Here is an 11980-nt window from a genome sequence, read left to right as displayed (position 1 = left end):
TAGAGCATCCTTCCTAGGCTGGTGCGCTCGTGTACTTTGTACTCGTATAATCCAGGACTCCAAGGATGTAGGATTTTATGCTCCCGAGTGGCCCGAACGTGTCTAAAACCTCAAGCGTGCATGAATTGGTGATGATCTTGCGCCCGTAGGTCCCCACAACTGAACTGAAAAAGAGCCCCCATAGGTCCGATAGATTGTTGTACTCCGACAGGCAACGTCAAAGCCGCAACAGGTGAGAAGCACGACATGCTTTACTACAAGATCCACCTCACTAAAGGACACAACATCACCGAGTGTCACCAAGTCAATTAGCTTGCCGAGAGCAGAAGCAGGAGTGTGAAAGGCGGGGCAAGGAGAAAGGCCAAGATGGCACCGATGATTTTGGCAAGAAGAACCATGGCGCCCGCGATGGTCACCACGACAAGGCTAAGCAGTAGAAGGATAAACCTGCTTGGGCCGCGACAAGAAATCTGATGATGAGGACTGTGATGTTGAGGATGAAGAAGGATCTGAGAGCCAAGAGTTCCAGAAGGTAGTGGATGCATTGTGCATTGACGAAGGCACATCTTTGCACTCCTCTCATCGTCAGTTCTAGAAGTGGGCATGTGAGATCAATGCAGCAGAACCGACCGTGGAGGCACAAAACCCCCTCAAATGGTCCAAGACGCCCATCATGTTCGACACCAAAGACCACCGTGACCGCAGTATTGCTCTTGGGTGCTTGCCGCAGTTGGTTTCACCAACAGTACGCAACCTCCAAGTGACTAAGATCCTAGTTGAGTTGGGGCCGGCTTGAACTTGATCTACCCCTACGTGATCATGCGGCTATAGATCCGTGACATGGATCTCAATCCAATGGGGAAATTCCAGGGGATCAACCCACGAAGAAGTGAACCAAATGGAAAGATAACTCTACCGGTGACGTTTGGCAGCAATCTCAACTTCAGGACGGAGAAGGTTACCTTTGATGTCGCCAAGATTCCGCTGCAATACAACGGAGTCATGGGCCGCACAGCTCTAGCAAAGTTCATGGCAACATCACACTATGCATACATTACCTTGAAAATAACAGGGCCAATGTGCATCATCGCAGTCCATGTCGATAAGAAGAAGAATGCAGTTCTCTACACGAACAAGCTCTACCGGAGGCATCCGCACCATCTCCTGACAAGGAACTTCCTATTGACGACAAAGCTCCCGAGGGTAAAAAGAACAAGAGTTTTGGAAAGGCTCCTCACGAGGAACCCGGAAAGTGCACCATAGTGCACCACACCCAAAAAGGACTTGCTATAGAGCTCTGCCGCCGGAGCAAGAAAAGCAAGGTGACCATCCCCATGACGAAGCAAGTGGCTACGCGGGAAGACTGCAAGGGTGACACATTCACCATAAGTGCCACCCTCAACAACAAATAGGAAAGCGCGCTCGTCTCCTTCGTGTGGTCGAATGTCGATGTGTTTGCATGGAAGCCATCTGGCATCCCCGGCGTTCCCAGGGAGATGATTGAGCACCACCTTGTCGTTTGTCCTCACACATGCCCCGTCAAATGAAAGGTCAAGAAGCAAGCGCTGGAGCGACAAGAGTTTGTTGCCGAAGAAATCAAGAAATTAGAAGAAGCATGCCTGATCAGAGGTGTGATTCACCCCATATGGCTAGAAAATCTAGTGGTAGTGCGGAAGGCAAACCAGAAGTGGATGCTTCACATCGACTTTACTGATACCAATAAAGCCTATCCAAAAGACCCCTTTCCCTTGCCGCACATTAATGACATAGTGGACTCCATCACCGACTACCATTTGCTTTCCGTCCTTGATGCCTATTCTGGCTATCATCAGATTTTCATGGCCAAGGAAGAGGAATAGAGAATCGCATTCATCATCCCATGTGGCACATACTACTTTAAGAGTATGCCTTTCGGGATGATGAGTGACAGTTCAATGTATGGAAGGGTTGTACATAATGGTTTTGAGCCACAACTACACATAAATGTGGAGGCATATATGGACGACATAGTAGTCAAAACCAAGGACAAGACCATGTTGATTCAAGTCTTACAAGAAAATTTTACGAACTTGCATAAGATCAACTTGAAGCTCAACCCTCAGAAGTGCGTGTTTGCAGTCCTATCTAGCAAGATCCTCATGTTCTTTGTGTCGTAGCGTGGGATTGAAGCTAAGGTGTGACGCCCTCGGTTTGATCGTACGCTAATCATACACGGAAATGCATACAACCAAGCTCAAGGAGTCACGGGAAGATATCACAACACAACTATAGTCACAAATAAAACATACAAGATTCATATGACAAGCCAGGGGTCTCGAGGGCTAGAATACAGAAGCTCGATAAACACATGAGTCAGCGGAAGCAACAAATATATGAGTACACACATTAAACATGGGGGGCCTTAGAGAAGGCTAGCACAAAAGATACAACGATCGAACGAGGCGAGGCCTCCTGTCTAGGAGCCTCCTAACTACTCCTGGTCTTCACCGGCCTTCACGTAGTAGTAGGCACCGTCGGGTGTAGCAGTCGTCGTCGGCGGGATACTCCATCTCCTATGCTCCATCATCTGGTCGTAGCAACGGATAAAGGGGAAAAGGGGCAGAAAAGCAACGGTGAGTACTCATCGAGAGTAATCGCAAGACTGACATCAGAACTATGCTAAGTATGCATCAGTATCAAAGGAAGGGTCTATATGTGGACTGACTGCAGCAATGCGAGAAAGAGATGGAAGGCCTAGTCCTATCGAAGACTAGCATCTTCAAGGGTCTTGCATCAATAGACGAGAGTAGAACAGGTAACACAAATAATAGTCATATTGTTGCAACAATATTAATATGAGGTCACGCCTAGAGATTCCTCTCCCCCGACTCCCTGCGAGGAAGCAATCCCAGAGCAACATTCACTTAAGTAACAATTGTAGTTGTATAGGATCGGGGCACAACTCCAAGTCGTCCTGTAACCGTGGACACGACTCTTCGAATAGATAAGTTCTTCCCTGCAGGGGTGCACAACATATTACCCGTCACGCGCGATAAACTCTAGCCGGACACACTTTCCTAGGTCATGCCCGGCCTCGGAACATTGACACGTCGCAGCCCCACCTAGACTCAACAGAGAGGCCAGCCCGCCGGTTTAAATCCTAAGCATGGAGGGGTCATGGGCCCATCACCCTTTGCACTCCTGCATGATACATGGATGGCCGAGGTCAGTCCTAGCACCCCTTATTACAAGCGCGATGTATATCCAGACCACTCGGGTGCGCGCCGCTGCATTGCTGGCGTGTGAAGAGGTTCGGCTGATACCACGACGTCGAGTATGCATAAGTCCTCCCACGTAGATGGTTAGTGCGAAATAAGGTCTACGACCAACCCAGATCAAATACCCAAATGTCATGTTTTTGATCTTTCCTTGTCCAACATAGCTTTATTACAACTACTCAAAACACTCTAGTCTTAGTAGTGTTCTCAGAGGTGCCAGCTATAAAATTCTTTTAATAGCTCATCAGACAAGCTAAACTTGTTACTCATGTTTTTTTTCTGCAATCTAATTGTAGAACCATAACTCTCTTGTTACAATAATTCCTACCTCATTCTTAAAACATTTTGAAATATTTGAAAGGATCATATTTATGTCTCAAATCTATTAATTTATCTTTAAAGATAGATAAATCCAGTGCTTGCAAGAACACTTATTGGACTAAACACATTGATATGAATGTTTCAATTCGTTTTATTGCCCGTTCTTTATGAAATATGATAGGAATTCTAGTTTAATTCACTATTTGGATGAAAGTTGCAAGTGTGAGATGATACAAATAAGATGAGTTCAAAATCTATCACTATGGAATTTCTCCATGCGGGTTTCTCTAATTACTATGGAAAACAGTTATTTTGCCTACTGTGAAATACTTTGCCGTCAGCTTATCATCATGGGAGACGGCAAAGATTATTTTACTATCTTGGAGCAGACATCAAAGAAAGACACACGAAGAAAGTGATGTAAAGCAGACAGCAAAGAAAGACAGATGGCGAAAGTGACATAAAGAAGACGGCAAAGAAAACTTCACAACAAAGACAGGTTTGCCGTGAACTAGTTGGGTAGTTGACGGAATTTTTTTCCATCTTTGCTGTCTTCCTCCTCTATATCAGATTATCCACGGGCCTATCAAACGATCCTAAATGGGCATACATTTTGCCGTCTTGAATTTCGTCCAGCTGAAAGCAAAGAGGGCTGCTTTGCCGTCTACTTTGTGCATCCATGACGACAAAGGAAAAAAAACCCAACGCCACACACGCCACCCACCCACCCAAAATATCCCGCGGCCCCTCTCTCTCTCACACGAGCGGACCGCGAGCTCAGACACGAGAGCATAGGACCCGCAAGCCCTCGTCGGTCGCCGGCCCCTCCCTTGCCGCCGCCGCCCTCCCCGGCCACCGCCTTCGCCCTCCCGGGTCACCGCCTCCGTCCTCCCTGGTCGCTGCCTCATCACTCCCCGGTCGCCACCTCGGCCCTCCCTGATCGCCGCGGCCACAGTGGTTGGTCGCTGCAAGATGGCTAGGGGATAACTCCGGTGGGGCTCCGTTCCCACCCCACCGCGAGCCTCCCTGTCGGTCCGTGCCTCCCTGTCGTTCGCCGCCTGCCGCCCCCAAAGATCGAGGCCGACAGTGCCTTCAAGGTGAGATCAAGAATCTGAAAGGAAATTATTTCCGTTGATAGTTTGTATAAAAATGTTTCTCTGGATATGGAAATTAGTATCCAGTATTCGTCAACCCGTGCTTGGCCGATTTTCTAATATTTTATTTCTATCTGCATTATGGAAAAATTGTGCTTTCTGATATGAAGAACTATAATTGAGGTGTGTGCGAAGCATATACGTATATGCACATTGATATTGGAAAAATAAAGTATAAATATAATTCACTCAAAATCATCATCTATTAAGTTTTCAGATAACAAAGTGTCACATTATATTGGACAAAGTTCATTACATGAAGATCCAATTATCCATGAAGACTTTCCCTAAGATTATGTTTGTTGGTCTCATTTGGGTAGGATGTAGAGCCACCAAATACATTGCTTATTTTCTTATACATAGGTCTGACCTTTTATGTGGGTGACCATTTACAATATGTTTAAAGAGCACAAAATTTGGTTACTGGAGCAATTTGATCTCCATTTCCATAAATATTTGTTATCTATGCTGGTATAACCTGAATGAAATATTCTAGTGCTCGCTCAAAATGTAGCTACTGGTTGGGAGAGGAAGGTGCAACTACGTAATTAAGGTTACGTATTGATGTGGTTGTAATTAGTTAGGATAGGATTAGCGTCTACCTTTCCTTATAGTTGAATTCAGGGTGGCGTTGGGGAGAATTTAATAAGGTTGCGTAAGTCGTTTACGTAGATTTACCTAGTTGTAGCATTTTCACTTTCAAGTGCAAAAAATGCATCATAGTTGTTCTGGGAATGCTTCTATCGAGTCAAGAGAAAATAGTGGTATTTAGAAATATCAGACTAAGTAACCATACAACATGATACCAGTAATAGGAATAATTATGTGCTACCATAATGAAACGGAATCGAGGTCGAGTATAGTCTGCTGCAGGTTTTACTTTTCCAACAGGGACAGGAAAAGGCCGTATGTAGAGCTGTAGATAGATTGAGATGAGCGTTTTCCCTTTTATTTTTCCAATCGTCAAATAGACATGGAGTTGTAGATGGATTGATATTGAGATGTGAGTTTTTTTCCATTTTATTATTTCATACGTGAAAGAGATGTGGAGTTGTAGATAGGTTGAGATTGAGATGTGAGTTATAGTGCAGGCAACTTTTCGTCATGTCGTATTGCGTATAATTTTTTGTCATGTCTAAAGCACATTTAGTAGTTATAGTGCAGGCAACTTTTTATTTGACCCAACCAAATTTAAATTTCAATGGAAGTAGATCCAATTGATATCAATGCACTGCCGACCATTGTTAAAATCATGCTCCCACCGAGGACCGGCTGCCATAAGTTTGCACCTTTACACACCTACCGTCTCCGTCCATGTTATGAGCATTAGGGCCTCCATTTAGGAGAATGAGTTCTCCATCTCAATAGTCATCTCAAAAGCTAATTTACTAGCATGTTTTTGCATAATAAGATGACGTGCAAATCATGTACAAATTACTAGTAACACCAGTGTGTACGTAAGCCTTTCCCTTCAAAATATAGTTTATTAGTATGCTCCCTCAAACATGAGGTTGGCCTACGAGGTAGCAATTTTTTTATATTATGGCCTGGTAATAAATAATTTATTATCATATTCGATTTAATTAATCTTGCCAGATGTATTATATGTGATTGCTTAGCGTCATCTTATGTTATATTTTGTGCATTCAAATGATTTTGTGTCTTATCAACATTTTGCAAGTACCAGTATAGATGATCATGAGTGGATGTACACTGGCCACCCTAGTCAGGCTGGCATGACCACTGAGTGGGTGGACAAGACCAATGAATTCGTAGAGGCAACATTTTCTAGTGGCAAGAGAAAAACTTGGTGTCCCTGTTTCGATTGCGAAAACCATAGAGAACAGTCAAAGAACACGATGTGTTTACATGCAGAAGTATGGGCTTAAGTTTGGGTATACCCCGTGAACCTTTCATGGCGAGATTGAACGTAGCAGAGAGGAGGCGGTGCATCGGCGCGCCGACGATAATGGTACCGGGATCCATGACAATGTAGCTGACTTCAATGATGCACGTGATGTGGGATCGGAGGAAGAACCAGAAGAGTCTGTGAGGGTATTCTTAGAATTGCTGAATTCGTCACAACAACCTCTTCACGACTAGTCACATCTGTGCCAGCTGGATGCCATTGGACAAGCAATGTCTTTGAAGACCCAGTCCAACATGAGCAGAGATAACTTTAATTCAATGATGACCTCTTGGAGTCGCTCTCTCCTTAAAGGTCACAAACTGCCTAAAAGTTGGTACAAAGTGAAGAAACCCTACGTGCACTTAAGATGTCGTATGAGCAGATACACGCTTTGCCCAAACGGATGTTTATTATTTACAGAAGAGTATGCAGGCGACAAGTACTATGGCAAGTGCGGCTCGTGTAGTTATATCGAGAGAGTCCCTAGTGATGGTACGAAGAAGCATGCCAAATTCCATGCAAATGTTCTTTGGTATCTTCCAATCCCTCCAAGAATTCAACGACTTTACTTGAATGAAGATACAACTGAACATATGGTATGGCACAAATATGGGATAAGACGTGACAATGATGATCATGGGAGACCAATGTTGACACATCCGTCTTGTGCCCTAGCATGGCAGAATTTTGATCGATTACATCCTGAGAAAGCAAAAGTGGCAAGGAATGGACGAGTCTCCATCTGACTTGATGGGTTCAATCCGTTTGGTTTTGTCTCAAAGATATATAGCTGTTGGCATGTGTTTGTTTTCCCCTCAACCACCCCAGATGTCCTAATGCAAAGCATGCACATATTCCTATCGCTGATAATTCCACGGCTCAAGTATCCGAGGAAGAATACAAATGTGTACCTGCAGCCGCTGATAGATGACTTGAAATAAGCTTGGGTGAATGGGATACAGACATACGATGCTGCTAGCAAGAAAATTTTCAGAATGCATGTTTGGTACAAGCACTCAATGCATGACCTATTAGCGTTCTCACTTTTCATGGGGTGGTATGTGCATGGGAGGTTCCCATGCCCCAGATGCAAGGCAAAACTTCAGTGTCGTTGGTTGCAAACATGGTCGCACGTATTCTTGCTTAGATTCCCACAAACAACATTTATCGCCTGACCATCCATTCAGACAAGACATGAAGAACTTCATGAAAGGTGAAGTTGTCCAACACTCGGCACCACCTGAGATGACATGTGAATAGATTTGTGATCAACTAAACGCTCTCCAGCCTGATCACAACCGACCAGGATATTTCTTGGGATATAATGTAGAACACGCATGGACTCATAAGCCATGCTTCTGGGATCTCCCCTACTTCCACCAGCTCGAGCTTCCACATAACATTGATGTAATGCACACTGAAAAGATTATCGCCGAGGACATTTTTGCACATTGTTGAACATTACTGAGAAGATAAAGGACAATACTAAGGCTAGACTAGATCTAATGAGGCTATGTGATAGACCCAAACAAAACTTGCGGCAACCCAAAGACCGGAAAAATTGGACAACGCCACGGTCTAGGTTTGTTCTTACAAGGTAACAACAGAAGGAGATACTCATGTGGTTCAAAACTTTGTTGTTCCCCGATGGGTATACAGCGAATCTAATGAGGGCAATGAATCTTGATAAATTGAAGCTCAATGGGATGAAGAATCATGATTGGCACATATGGCTTAAGCGGTTAATGTCAGTGATGATTCGAGGCTATATCCCTGAATGATTGGGAAGTATTGGAAGAGCTTAGCTATTTCTTCTGTGTTTATTGTGCTAAAGAAGTATCTCCTACTATGAATGGTGACATGAAAAAACGGGCATCTGAGTTACTCTACAAGCTAGAGAAGATATTTCCACCAGGCTTCTTTAATCCGATGGAACATATGCTTTTACATCTCCCATATGAGGCAAGATTGGGTGGCCGTGTGCAGAATCGTTGGTGCTTTGGAGTTGAGAGAATGCAAAAGACTCTTCGAGCTAAATGCAAAAATAAATGTAGAATTGAAGCATCCATAGCCGAGGTATTCTTGGCTGAAGAGGTGACAAACTTCACGACATCATGCTATGCGGCCAACATTCCAAGCTTACATAATGCGAAGTCTCGTTACAATGTCGGCGACCGCAAACATGAGTCGAAGCTCAGCCTCTTCAAAGGGCAACGCGGACCTATGGGTGCTTCTGGTTCAAAGAATTTGTCTCTGAAAGAGTGGGGCTCGCTTATGTTGTATATCCTCACCAACCTAAAAGAAGTGCAGCCATACATTGAGTAAGTGTTTGGTACATCATGTAACATTTACTCATATGTTTGTGTCTAACTCCGCTCATTTTTCATTGCTCACTAAATTCATTGCCGAATTCTCAAATGAAGGGGTCGAGCATGTTTCACTCGAAGAGTATGAGCATCTTGCTGGCAATGGAGACGGCAATTATTGTTTCATTTCTTGGTTTAGAGAAAAGGTATATAGACTTCTTATGATGGAAGAATTTAAGTTGGTATTACGTGCGTCTAATACACCAATCGTTCCCGCTTAAACTCGGTTAGGTATCCAAAAATCTTCTATATATCAACGCAAGACTCCACTAGTGGTTGAGATAGAGGTGATCTTACAAGTCCTCCTGTATATGACTTTTAGAAATTCTTACTTAGTGTTGCATTTGAAGATCCTATTGCAATTCCATATTATGTAGTCCCGATTGGAGGAGGAGAATAGATGAGAGGTTGGAGGCAAGGTTGGCAGAGGAGAGGAGACTCGTGGAGGAGAAGAGGGTGGAGGAGAGGCGATAGGCTGATGCGAGTATGGAGCAGGCATTGGCTGCACAAACTAGGCAATATTTTGAGATGTTTCAGGTTAGTTCCTTAATAGCCAAGAACATGTAGCCTTTTACTACTAGTACTTAACCTTCACTTTTCAAACATAATTTGCAAGCTTATTATAGTCACAATGGTATGCCTGCCTTTACTCCCAACCATACGGTTAGTTAACTGTTATACTTGCAAGTGCCATTATTGCATTTCTTAGTGCGAGTGTCTTGCTAACAATGCAATACTTCATGAAACATTAATCAGGCCATGGATCGAATATGGATGTCTCTTCACATGCACCAGGCCCAAGTGGCAATAAGCTTGGTGGTTCTCCTTATCTTTGAGATCGACTAAGGTTAGTGCATACATATCTCATTTACATAGGTCCCAAATTTATCAATGTAGAGATAAGTAGCTACATGAATTCTTGCTTGAATATCAAACTTCTAAGGTAGAGACCAGCGAGGCTATTTATTTTCATGATTTAGAGACCACTTGAAGATATTCATGATTTAGAGTGTTCAATTGGAATCAAACCTGGTTTTAATTCAATATTCCCCTTAAAACATGTTTGGTAGAACCAAAACATACTCATGAAACAAGCAGGGAAATAAATTTTTGATAAAGAAAAAGAGACACTTGGTATAAAAGATCTCATCATATCAGGTCCCCGACAGAAGATCTCTTGGGATGCTAAGATATAGATATGGTACCAAAGCAAACAGATTACATAACCAAACACTTGTTTTCAAGAGTCAAAGACCTTAGGTCCCGTACTCTCGTCATTTGGCCAAACTACGCACTACAAGCATACATAGAGTATATTCACATTATTACCCACAGCTCAACTAATTTTAAGCAAAAAAGGAAAACTCATTATGGAAATTACTTCTCACTTGAACAGTAAAACGTAGAACTTCTAAATTAATAGACTAGCCATAGATTGCTATGTGCCAAAAGTCACCAGTAACAAAAGATCTAGTAAAATATAAAATTTTGGTGATTCTAAAAAACTGTAATATAGTTTCATAGGCACTATAAATGTGAAATATTAATGATTTCAAGCATGTTATTTTTGGCATATCGATGATTTCAAGCATGATATTTTTCTTGTTGTGCCAAAATGTGACAGAGATCATTTCATCTCATAGGTTCCCACCTGGATGTTCATTGGACTACGGTATGGACATGAAGACACTTGATGTAGTGGCAAATCTTACATAGGATGCTTGCTTTGTTCATTGTGTATCATCTTTGTTATGTAACTATGCTATATATGCATATTTCTTATGGAACTATGCAATGGATATATGTTATGGAACTATGTTATGGATATGTGTTATGAAACTATGCTATATATATACGGATCTTTGTTCATTGTGTATTATTTTGTTATGGTTCTGTGATGCGGATCTTTGCTATGGATCAGGGTAAATACTTTGATATATATATGTTGTGGATTTTTGCTGTGTTACGGAATTGCTTATATATATGCTATGATTTTTTGATGTATTATGGAACTATTGATATATATATATATGTTGTGTTATGAAAGTGTTGATATATATATATATATATGTCGTGTTATGGATGTGTTGATTATATATATATATATATGTTGTGTTATGAAAATGTTGATATATATATATATATATATATGCTGTGTTATGGAAGTGTTGATATATACATATATAAGTGTGTGTGTGTGTTGTGTTATGGAAGTGTTGATATGTATATATATATATATATATGTTGTGTTATGGAAATGTTGATATATATATATATATGCTGTGTTATGGAAGTGTTGATACATATATATATGTTGTGTTATGGAACTGCTGGTGTGTGTGTGTGTGTGTGTTGTGTTATGGAAGTGTTGATATATATATATATATGTTGTGTTATGGAACTGCCGGGGATATTTATTTTTTTGTTTGTTATGTATTCTTTGTTGTTTGCTGTTTCGGATAGCTGACGGTAAAGAATTACTCTTTGCCATCTCGTGTGCATGATGAAAAATAATTACACTTTGCCGTCAAGTAGCCCTGGAGTTGATGGCAAAGAATTACTCTTTGATGTCTGGTGTGTGACGGGAAAGGATTATTCTTTGCCGTTTTGTGCTCATGAAGGCTGACGGCAAAGACACTAACTCCATCCGTTTTAACGACCGGTTCCATGTGGTGTTTTTTTGCCGTCTTTTCCGGACTAGCTGACGACAAAGAAATCATACTGTTGGGAAAATCTTTGCCTTCTGCCCGACCAAATGCTGACGGCAAAGAACCTCTTTCCCCACTCATAGTATGCCTTCATGCTTTGTCGTGTGCTGGTAGACGACAAAATATATGCCATCTGTATACATGCCTTTGCAATCTGTTTTTGCCTGACGACAAACTTACCGATTCCCATAGTGAATGTGACTAACCACACATATGTGGTATTATGTTAGTATTGCCTCATTCAGCATTAGTGTTATGAATGTTT

General features: G+C 42.1%; 1 long non-coding RNA gene across 2 annotated transcripts; it reads left to right on the top strand.

Moving 5' to 3' along the window:
- The first annotated feature begins 4343 nt into the window (after positions 1 to 4343).
- On the top strand, positions 4344 to 10883 carry LOC123448656. Of its 2 annotated transcripts, XR_006631890.1 has the most exons (6): positions 4704 to 8962; positions 9065 to 9153; positions 9239 to 9294; positions 9385 to 9544; positions 9764 to 9854; positions 10651 to 10883. It is a non-coding gene; the product is annotated as an uncharacterized LOC123448656 (long non-coding RNA). The 2 variants fall into 2 exon arrangements; XR_006631889.1 differs by lacking the exons at positions 4704 to 8962; positions 9065 to 9153; positions 9239 to 9294; positions 9385 to 9544 and adding an exon at positions 4344 to 4675.
- Positions 10884 to 11980: the final 1097 nt, after the last annotated feature.

Source organism: Hordeum vulgare, chromosome 4H, assembly GCF_904849725.1.
Source record: "Hordeum vulgare subsp. vulgare chromosome 4H, MorexV3_pseudomolecules_assembly, whole genome shotgun sequence".
NCBI classification, from domain to species: domain Eukaryota; kingdom Viridiplantae; phylum Streptophyta; class Magnoliopsida; order Poales; family Poaceae; genus Hordeum; species Hordeum vulgare.
Note: the sequence above shows the minus strand (reverse complement) of the source record. Positions and strands in the feature narration are given on the sequence as shown.